We start from the raw sequence: 12,220 nt of genomic DNA, 5'->3' as shown, positions 1-12,220 counted from the left end.
ACTCAAAAAACAGACAAAAACAGAGTTGCTTTTATGGAAGCAAGGAGTGACCCCCAGCACTCCGCCCAGTTATCTTCTTCCATCTCCAACGCATAGACTGTCATGTTCCTACTGGATTCTGTCTACCTGTCTCCTACTCCTTCATCTAGCCAGTTGCTTCTCTCACATCAGGGTTTTCATTCTTGGAAGTCTTTTCTAACTTGAAATCATCTCTGAGAAGTCACAGCAGTCCAGTCTACCTCTATCATAGTATACCGTGCTGCTCCGTTAGAGTGGATTCTCTCTTACTAACATAGATCAGATACTGTTTGAGAACAGGTAAGATTCACTTATTTTTGTCTTCCTTGTGCCTAGTATTGTCTTCCTTGTGCCTAGTATAGTATTCAAGACATGGTTGGCATTCACTAAATATTTGCTGAATGAATGAATGGGTGGATAAGTGTTTCTAAAATACCATCACTGCCTTAAAGCATATTTTCTTTGTATATTAGTTTACTCACACAAATACAGTCAACTCTTGAGTTTCTCCAATATTATGGAAGAAGAGAAATTAAAAGCACAATATTAAAATATTTTGATTTGAATTTAGGATTCACTTCTATTTTTATTCAGTAATTATCTTTGATCTTCTGGGCAGTCTCAATGCTTTATTCAAAGTAGTTGAGTACCATTTATAAAGTTGACTCAGAAAGAACTTGTACACTGTCTAAGCTCACTGTTTATATACTCTTACAAAACACTTCCCATGTAGCACACATCCTGGGGATGGGGTGCATCACCTCTTAGATGAATGCTAATCACTACCCTAAAAGAATCCACCTCTGAGTGTTTTATCTGGACCTTGACACTTTCCCCAGGGAAACAATTATTTTGTTACAAGTTACATTTTCACTTAGTAGTTTATCCTGTGTTTGTGTGCAAGTATGTGTGTGTGTGCGCATGCACACGCCTATACGTGCTGGGGTAGAAAGTGTGTAAAGTGTGAGCTATGTAGAGTAGACTGTTTACAGAGTAAGTTTATAGAGAAGCAGATACCCTCAATTAAAAAGCTGCATATTACACATATATACATGTTACTATATGTATGAATATGTTTAATATGTGTATGTGTGTGTATATACATATACGTGTACATATACATACATACACACATATATACATATACATATATATAATGTATAAGCAGTTTTTGTCGTTAGGAACTGCTATTGACTAAATTGTGTCTTTCCTAAATTCATGTATTGAAGCCCTAGACCACGGTGATTTGGAGGTGGAGCCTTTGAGAGGTGATTAGGTTTAGAAGAGGTCCTGATAGTGGAGCCCTTATGATGGGATTAACATCTTTATAAGAAGAGACACCAGAGAGCTTGCTTCCTCTCTCTCTGCCATGTGAGGATCCAGCAAGAAGACAGCCGCCTATCTACAAGGCAGGAAGAAGGCCCTCACCAGAACCAGACCATGCTGCCACCCTAATCTCGAGCTTCTCAGCCTCCAGAACTGTGAGAAATAAATGTCTGTTGTTTAAGCCACCCAGTCTAGTACTTTGTTATAGCAACCAGAGCTAAGACAAGCACATTTTATAATCTCTCTCAGTGTGATAATCCAGTTAGATGTGCCTAATTTGAAGTCCACATGCTACTTACTGTGAGATACAGAAAGAAAGATTATTTTTTTGCTTACCTCATTTTACATTCGTATTACACTAAATTATCAGTTTTTGTAACACAGCAATATTTTGTGCTTAATATCTTTAACTAGTACCAAAGATGAATGATAGATGTCAGATGTTTTGGGTATCCTGAGTGGCCCCAAATCTTCCTCTAATATCCACTTAAAATAGCTCATGTATAGTGTGAAACCAGCACTCTCTTCATTATTGCTGAGAATTATCGAGGAATTTACATTGTCCAGACACCTTTAATTCTGAATTCCTTCTCCTACTATATTCTTATTTATTTATCTATCATTGCTTCTGCAATTCCTCTTTTCTCTCTACCCGACTTTTTCTTCATTACGCCCCTTCTACAAAGAAATCAACTAAAATCAGCTATTATTATTAGCATTTTGTAAATGAAAGATTCAGGATAATGGATAAGAATTACAACACGCCAAAAATATCAACCTGAATATATTAAATATCTTATGTTTTCTTATGTCTCCCTACCTAGAGCATTTTTCAGCAGGTGCCTTTCTCTAGTAATCCACCTAGTCCTCAAGATCTTTCTTCCTAACTTCTCTCAAACTACCTTTCTCAAACCCCCAAATTTTTATTCTGCAGGACAATTTTACTTTCAACCTTTGTTGTGTACTAGGCCCTGGAACTAACTTTGTAAATCTAAAGTGGTCTGTTACTAACCTTCCAAAATAAAGTCGTCATCCACCTCTGAAATAAATGCTGCATTTGCTTGAAAAGTGTTAAGCACATTTCATTTTTAAAAATGACAGTAATAATATGTAGGGGTGTGTGTGTGTGTGTGTGTGTGTGTGTGTGTGTGTGTGTGTGTTCCTTTCTTGTATATCTGGAAGTGCTGGCCTTTCTAGGAGAAATGGCTCATTCAGGTAGTCATTTCTTTACCATTATGACTTGTGTGTATGCACATCTAGCTCTATTACACACACATGTATAAAGATATACAGTGTATATTTTTATGTTTATCTACATCAAAAACATTTCTTTGCTAAACAAGAATCTCAAAAACTCAATTTGTCTCTGGGAATTTAAACAGAAAAACACTGAGAAAAATCATTTTGTTTGAAAAATTACACTCAAATTAAAAGATGGTATTGTCAGGCTCAATTTTGCCTTTCTTATGAAAAAGCATTTGTCACAAAACTTCATCATTAAAATAGATTATTTTTCCATATGTACCACAATTTACATTCTAAATCATCTTTTTCTTTTATTTAATAGTTTCAGAATTATAAGCAACTGAAATGTGTCCCTTATTCTAATTTCCACTGAAAAATACCCACTCATTTATTTTTTCCATATCTATATATATGTTTAGAATTTAATTACATATAAGCCTAAATTAGGGAAATGTTTTGAGTCATCTTTAACTTAAAATTTGGAACCTTAAAAAGCTTTAAATAAACTTTAATTAATGTAATACCTTATTATTTTTATAGTAATTACATTATTTTCCTGAAGTAAAATTGGATCATCGTGTTAGAATTACCCTCCCCTCATGTTTTCTGGTTGGTTAAAATATGACAGCTCTTCCTGTTTTCATATTTATAGTCCTATTGATGGAGATTCATTTTATTTACAGAATTACATTGATTTTGAAAGTTCCTAAAAGGCCCTTGGAGAGAATGGTAATGGAATGGATGGATGCATTACCTTGTAGATCAATCAGTGAGAATTTCATGGATTATAGAGTGAGGACAAATGTACCAAGGTCAGCAATTTTGTTCTTGCTGCTCTTTCTGGAACTGCAGCCAGTAACTTATTAGTACTAGTTACATACTTTCTGGAATGGCAAGCGAACGAGAGCACAACATGGCAGAGTTTCTTGGCAGGGAGCTGCATTCTCTTAACTGCTTTAATTCTGGTGATTGCATTAGGTGCAGTTCGTCTCTGATGAAATGCTCTCAGCCAAGACCTAGGAATATATCAAATTGGAGCTGATGCCTCATTTCTTTGAGCAGGGCTCTCAGTTGCAGATATAGGCATAGATGGACTTAAGTGCAGTTGCAGTAGAAATGAAAAAGCTAACAAATGGTTTCTGTAATTGTTTATTTTGTTTCCTTTATTGTTATTTTATGGAAGATAATAATGCTACAATCAGGCTGGTGTGTGTGTGTGTATGTGTGTGTGTGTGCGCGAACCTATGAATGAATATGTGAATCTGTGTATATGTGCATGTGTTTATACCCAAATAAAAACTATGTCTATTACCATCATTTGACAGTTATCTCTCATATAAACATAGTTGAATCTGATATTCACTAGTGCAGGTAGGAATTTTTATTCTCTCTGGAAATTAAAAGCATAGTAAGACTGTGATATAGGGGTAGGATATAAAGAAGGTCATCAGTGGAGGACTGACTGAGTAGGGTGAAGAGCCTTTGGAGAACCTATAGAAAGGGAAATTGATTCTATTTCCACCTCTCCAAAAAAAGATAGAAAATGAGAAAACAAATGGCAGTTATCAATAAAAGCGATACAGCTCCTCTGCTTTGGCGTGATGTCATGGAGTTATGTGTTGTAAAATTTACTACTAGAATTTGAGACATGAAAGTTCACAGCCCAAGTGATCTGGAAGCAGAACCTGAGCCAATGACTATGACCTCTTGGCTGCATCCAGGATTCCCTGTGTGCAGTGGAATCCTGGGAAAGTTGGGAACGACATTCTGGTGCCCTGAAGTTTTGTAGGTCCATTTAGAAAACTAAATAAACATCAATGGTTAGAGATAATGGCAATGAGTTTTGTAGCTAAAACCATCTAAGAAATTTTAATGTGTATTCCAGGCTGTACGTTTAATGTTTGCTGTATATAGTATTTTCTGTTAATAATATTTATTACCTAACTTTTTAAAGAATATTATACTTGAATGTCAGGAATTGATAGGAGAAAAGGTGGGGATGAAGCTGGGAAACTATACCAATGTTTAATGACTCTAAATACTTGGGAGAAATGAGGAAATATCTCATGGATTATGGTGCTAAAAAGGGCTCAGTTATCTAACTGAATTATTTGTCCCCATCTCTTTCCTGCTCTTTATCTCATTGCACTATTCCATCTTCTGCCACTTAAATTCACAGAAACAAAATGTTAGTAACTGTTTCCCTTTTCCCTGAGTTCCCAGACAAATTTAATAAAAATGGCTAGATTTCTAGAAAAAAAGCATCTTTCTGGAGTCCACTGTTTCAGAACACTCTTCTAGCATCTGAGGGTAAATGGAGAGATTAAAAAGGCATTGAAGAATTTGAAGACATGGATAATTAGCTCCTTGGCTTTTGGACAATTTGTATAACCCCTTTAAACCTCAATCACTTTCTTACAAAATGGGAGGGTAAACTTGATAATCCCCAAAGTTTAAAAGTCCTATAACATTTATAGAGGGGACAGTGGTAAACTCAGGACTGCTGCCCTTTCTATATGCTTATAATTTTATACGTGGCAAAATATAACTTTTCTAAAGCACCATTGTTTACTGTTTGACTTTGCCAGTAAGTTCTTTTCCTGATGGTGCATACAATTATATGAGGAGTCCCTGTAGACCCATTCCATACAAGTGGAGGGGAAGCTATGAAGCATGAAAGCTGAATGTTACTTTAAGGTTCTTTCCACAATGGCCCACTGCTTGTCCTGGGATCTGAAAATTCCCACGTACAGGAAAAGCAGAAAAAAATAGAGCAAGCAAATGGGACCAGGTAGGACTCTGCTTGGATAGTACAAAAACAGTTGACCCTTGAACAACACAGGTTTGAAATGCGCAGGTACACTTATACCTGGACTTTTAAAAAAATATATAAAGTAGGCCCTCTGTATCTGTGGGTTCCACATTCATGGATTCAACCAACTGTGGATTGCAAACTCCATATGGGATCTGAGGTTGGTTGAATATGTGATGCCGAACCAGTGATCACGGAGGGCCCACTATAAGACTTGAGCATACATGGATTTTTGTATCTACGTGGGTCCTGGAACCAATCCTCCCACAGATACCGAGGGAGGACTGTAATTCATATTCTTTCTGTCCTTTAATAATGTGGAAAATTTAATAATGTGGGAAGATGATGAATTTATGTTGAAGATTGAAAGTTGGAGGTAACGTGATCCATGTGACATAGATATTTTGAAATGCTGAGAGAAGTTAGTGCTTGAAATAGAGATTTGTAGGTCACCTGCTGGGGTGTGGTGGCGATAGAATTGAAGGAGATTCCTCTTGAGAAACAGTGGAAAGAAAAATGAAGATGGTAATGTGATGCTGGGGAAATTCATGTGTTTTTAGATCAGCAGGAGAAATATAAGCCAGAGAAACAAACACATTGAGGATGAGAAGAAAGAAGCATTTTAAGAAACTATGTTGACTCAGACTGGCCTTTGTGGATTCTTTGATGGCATTGACCCAGGTATTATTGATCTACTGTGAATTGACCTGGGCTTTACTTAAAACTTGAATTATTCAACCCTATATTAATATTTTGATCAGACCATATAATGGAGGAGGTGCCTCTAAAGAACTTGGAGAAACATGTTTTCTTTTTGAGAATAAAACAAAATAAAACAAAAATCTATTGAGAATAGAAATCACATTCTCTAGACCTACTTAGAAAACTGTAATTAAAGAAAAAATGAATTGGCTTGTACAGAGAAGCTCCTTGAAGAGAAGCAAATTTTGGACTTTCAGATTAAGCATTATCCAGCAAGAGAGATATGACATCTGGGGGACTCAGTTCATTCATGAGCAAAGTGTTTTTTGCTGTGGGCAAATATATATTTTTTAGACCTCATCATGGCTCCAGTAAAATATTCACCATGTCAGCCCTTGGGCTTTGCCTTAATTCTGTGCCACCAATCACCTACTGATCCAATCATTTGGCTCAAAATATTGGAGGAAATCAATAAGTTGATATTCTTTTTTTAAAATTAATTAATTAATTTTTTTTTTCGGTACGCGGGCCTCTCACTGTTGTGGCTTCTCCCGTTGCGGAGCACAGGCTCCGGACGCGCAGGCTCAGCGATTATGGCTCAGCCGCTGAGCCTGCGCGCTCCGCGGCATGTGGGATCTTCCCGGACCAGGGCACGAACCCGTGTCCCCTGAAAAGGCAGGCGGACTCTCAACCACTGCGCCACCAGGGAAGCCCGATATTCTTAATTATACATATTTTGGGTGAGAATTTAGCTAGAGTAATTTTATCACATATTTCTGAGTACAGTATTATGTCCCAGTTTCTGGCCTTGAGAGATTGAAGACCAGACTCCAGATTATGGTCAATCCACCTAGGTCATGTCATGCTGTGAGGCCATTGTGTGTCTGCTTCCTTCTCTTCCTACTCAACTTTCCACCATCTATTTTTTATACCAAGAATTTCCAAATCTGGTGTTGTCTGGTGTTCAGTGGTCTTTTCTTATTAAATGTGTATGCAGATCTGCTAGGAGAATCATCAGGTGTTATACAATTTTCTGAGAAATATATGCAGATGATAGCTGGCTGAATGCCTAGATCAGTATGTGGTAAATGCAGCTGGCTGATTGACTGGGATCTACTTTGCATTTGATGGTTGCAGAATACTTAAGTGCTTCGTGTATATCTATGTTAGGGTTACTCAAATATAGAAATTCCTGAGGTTTTAGATACCAAGTAGAAATATATTTCAGAACAGGAGAAATATAACTGAGCTGTAGTTAATATTCCACTAAAACAAGAGAATTCAGCAATTCTGATATTCCAATTAATTTACTCATTTTTCTATTTCATATTTTTGTTCTCTTCCAGAGACTAAAATTGATTGACTTCTAGTAAACCCTAGGGAAAAAAAACACTTTATAAATGAATTGATAGTTACATAAATATAATATTTGTCAAGGCACTAAGTGTTCAGAACATATTCAAACCATGAATATATTCAGCTGAAATATTTGTGTTAATTGATCTTCTTTACTTTTCTCCAATATTCAATATTTCTCCAACATCTGTTTGTGTAACACCTTAGACATAATAAAGTAATAGAAAAGAAGTCTCATAATTTCAATTATTGTGGCTAGTAGTCCTTTTTATATAAAGAAATATATTCCCTTATCAATTTCTTTCAATAGGTACTGTTGCAAATGAATGATCTTAAAAGTTTTACGGTAAAGTGCATGAATTCTGGAGCAAGAAGGCCTGAGTTTGAATCATAATTTCCCCAAATATTGGCTGTGTGACTTTTGGTAAATTACTTAAACTCAGTTTCTTTATCTGTAAGATGGGAATTATAATAGCTTCTACTACCTAGGGTTGTTTTGAGATAACATGATTTAAAATATGTAAATCACTTACTGTAGTGTCTGGAAGATGTTAAATGCTATATAATAGCTGGCTATTGTTATTATTCAATGTGTATTTATTTGGGTATTCAGGCAACTTAAAATTTTTTTTGAATAATGACATCCTAATTTATGAAAAATTACTTTCTTCCTATGGATATTAATTAGGCTAGCCTTTTACAAAATCATATATTCAACATTAATTCAATATAATTAATATTTACTCCTCTCCTCTCTTTTTATATTGTGGTACTTTAATACTATTAACTTTTCTAACAAAACCTAAATGATTATATTGAGACAACAACATAACCAAGATTGTCAGAACTTGCAGACTTGGTCCAGTAATTCAATAGCTGTCGAGATTTCTCTAAAAGATATTTGCTTATAGTTATTATAGTTGGAATAGTTAGGTCTGGTCAATAATATTGTCTCTGACTGAACAAGAGTGCCTGTGGCTAGGTATATATGTTTCTATATAAAGTTTTTTTAATTTTAGATTCATATGATTGTTTACAGTAAAATGAATCACACCAGATTGATATCTGAGAGGACAGTTCTTCATATTTGATGATTGTTATATTGAACTGTATCACTTACAGAATTTTTTTCTGTAAACCTCTTAGCTTAATGAACTGAAATGTTATATAGAATATTGTATTAATATAAATCAATAGCAGAATTTTGTTTCACCATTAGGAGAACTAGTGCAGTTTGTTCCAGTTATCACTCTTTATTTCACATACACAACTAACCTTAAGGCCACTTTTACATGGAAGTTTTATCACTTTGAACCTGTGTCTGTGTCACTTGCAATGTTTCCTATTCCCCATCAGATAAAGCAATTTCAGTAAGTGCTTAACTTAAAATGATTTACAATCACAAATAGACCACAGGGATCCCACCTACATATGCCATTGTATAACAAGCTTCCATAACTATTTGCTGCAGAGCACATTCTAGATACCTGCATCAGGTTACATAGTTTAAAATGTTTAATTTTCTTTCCACCTCTTCCTTTTCGGGGGGTTAGGAAGAAAATGTAACTTTTTTTCCTCCAGTGTATGATGTGTTTTTATTTTTCTTTCTATAGTATTATTGAATTTAAGGGGGCAGGGCAAGCAAATTTAGAAAGAGGTAGATACTGAGGACTTCTGTAATAGAAAAGATAAAAAGCCTTAAAGAAAGGTTACATTGAGTCACATTAACAAAGTAAACATTCAAAACACTATTTTTTAAAATGAAAATAATAACTGAAGCTTTAAAGATAAACAATTTGCAAGTTAATTATAAATGACTAATTTCATTTAAATTCAGTTATTGTTTGCAATAACAAAAACTTAGAAAAGTGATCTTTATCTTGTTAAAACCCTACTTTTATTTACTATAAATACATTTTGTGGGTGAGGGAAAATATTTAACTCAATGAAATAGAACCCTTCTGTAATACTGTTGATTAGAAATCAGCATTCAATATGATGTTGAGATCATCTTAAACCTACATGTGAAAAAATTGAGTGACAGCCATCCAGAAGTTGGTTTTTCTTAAAGCTTTGTTCTATAGCACAGAATAGAAGGGAATTGTTATAATGAGGCAATAAACTATTTCATTCAGAGTTGATGTGCTCAAGGAAGCAAGCCTGGGGTTCAGCCAAGTTTCATGAAATATGTCATTGTGTTTCTAAGACTTCATAAAGAATCTCAGAAGCTTTCAGTTTGGAGACTGAGAATCTGGTTTGAGAGTGTTTATTAATCAAAGAAACCAGATGATGGTTAATTTTTCTTTCACATCATGGTGATTTCGTTGATGATTGAGAAATATTGTTACATCCATGCACACATACACACACATGTGCACTAACTCTCTCATGCCTCTAACCCAATCCTCAGAACTGTGTCTATATGAGTCAAAGTGACTGTGCACATCAAGAAAGAATCCTGTGCACATCAGGAAAAGTTTAAAAGATGGAGATGGAGTTTCATTAGTTCACTGTACCTACACATTGCTTATATCTCTGTTCTCTTTTATGTCAGAAGCAGCAGCTAACCTAAGCTTTTCTCGTATTATCCACTTCTGTCAAATATTGTGAAGAAGAAAGTTTTGGAATCCACTCTTTTTATTGGCTCTATCAAAATTATTTGCAGCTCATTGGCTTTTTTTAGCATTTCTGACTCATGTCATTTTGATCAAACCTGAAATGTCTACCTCTTCCTCTCCAACTGCCAGTGTTTGGGGATCTTGCAAGAGGGAGAAAAGTGACTCATAATTTTTTCCAATCCTTTTCTGATCCTTTTAGCTTCACCTTCTTGGCGTACATAAGAGAACCTTATGTACTCTATTTGGCAAAGGGAAAGGAACTTCATGTTCTGACCATTGGAAAACAGTTTTAATATGTTACTATCCAATAGGGCAATCTTGCTAGACAGGTTTTAATGTTTGTTGGAGTTCCACACCTGTATTTGGGCTCAAAAATCCCTTGGAAGTATACACTTAGAGTAATGTTTTGGTTTGGTTACGAGGGTACAGAGAAGAGGCATGGCCTACTGTGCAGATTCATCACGTTCTTCTCTGGAAAACTCGGTCATTTTGGAAGTAGCTAGGGTCTTCCACATCCCACATTCCCCTCTCCTCTACAAATGCTGGTTGTGCTACCTGTTTTCTAGGTTTTCTCTATTCCAATTGCATTCCCAAGCCTCATCTGTATTCGATAAGTAACAGCTGGCTAAATATGCTAAAGAAAAAGATTTTAAAGCAGTAAGTTGTCTTTCTGTGGGTAGCTTATAGACACCATCTCAATTATTTCTTTATCATAATTATAGTAGGTAGTTCTAGAATGTTTTGGTCTTTGTCCTGTAAATTATGGAAGACACCTGATTACCTTATCTCAGGGACTGGAAAACTTTTTCTTCAAAGGGCCAGGTAAGAAATAGTTTAGGTTTTGTATCCACGTGGTCCTGTCACATCTACTTGATTGTGCTGTTGTGTGAAAGGAGCCATAGACAATGCACAAACAAATGAGTGTGTCTGTAGTTTGCTAATACCAGGCCTATCCAATAGCTTCTCCCTTCATGCTCCCTGTCCGAAACCCAGTTTTTTTCAGTAATAAGTTGGTGAGCACATGCTCAGGGAAGTAGGTGCCTCCCCCAGCTTCAGGTGATGAGTCATGATTGATTTAAACCAGCAAGGTGCTCCTTTTGCCAATGATTGGTTTAGGGATAGGTGTATATCCCCTGTTGAACACTGACACAAAGGGAAATCTGTTGGGGCCTTCTGGTAACTATTTTGTAGAAGAAGGTCACACAAGAAAAGCCGGTTCCTGAGGCAACTACACCATGAGGATGTGACTCTATCACATCTGTTATCACATGATGATGATTTTATTTTATTTTTTATTGAAGTATAGTTGATTTACAATGTTGTGTTAGTTTCTGGTGCACAGCAAAGTGATTCAGTTTTATACATATATATATATATATATATATATATATACACATATATATTCTTTTTCATATTCTTTTCCATTATGGTTTATGACAGGATACTGAATCTAGTTCTCTGTGCTATACAATAGGACCTTGTTGTGTATTCATTCTATATATAATGGTTTGTAACATGATGATGTTGATAACAGTTGATTTCTGCTAACTTCAAGTAACTCATCAGAACATTCCCAAATCTGTGACGTGCATTGGCACCACTTTTTTTGGGTAGAGATTTTAATATTTATGAATGGATATTTTTAATTTGTTTCATAAGCAACCAAATCTCTCAACAAAGATAAACTTTATGTCTCTGGAAACCTAGTTAAAAACCTCATGAGAAGCATAAGTACCTTGAAAAGCTATCTTTTTCAAAGATCATTGCAAAATGATATTGCAAAATAACACATCTTTTAACATTTCTTAGGGAATGTAGCACTGCCACTTAATGTAATTTTTATACATATAGGAAAATATTTTCTAAGGTTTAAGAGAAATGATAGAATAAAATTTAATTAAAAAGTTGAAGATTTTTGTGGAGAATTTATAGATTTTACAGAGGTTTATTGTACTTATGCACATGCATACAGTATTCTTTAATTGGAAAATGGGTACAGTGCATCTCATATTGAGTCATTTATGGGGTGTGAGGCCATATAAGCCAGCCTCCAAATATTCATATTTATGTGAACTTCCTTTCCCACAATTCCTTCCTTGTCCAAGAAGTATTACTTTATACTTTATACACATTTCATTATGTC

This window comes from Globicephala melas, chromosome 4 (assembly GCF_963455315.2).
Source record: "Globicephala melas chromosome 4, mGloMel1.2, whole genome shotgun sequence".
In the NCBI taxonomy this organism is placed as follows: Eukaryota; Metazoa; Chordata; class Mammalia; order Artiodactyla; family Delphinidae; genus Globicephala; species Globicephala melas.
This window is presented reverse-complemented; position numbering follows the sequence as displayed.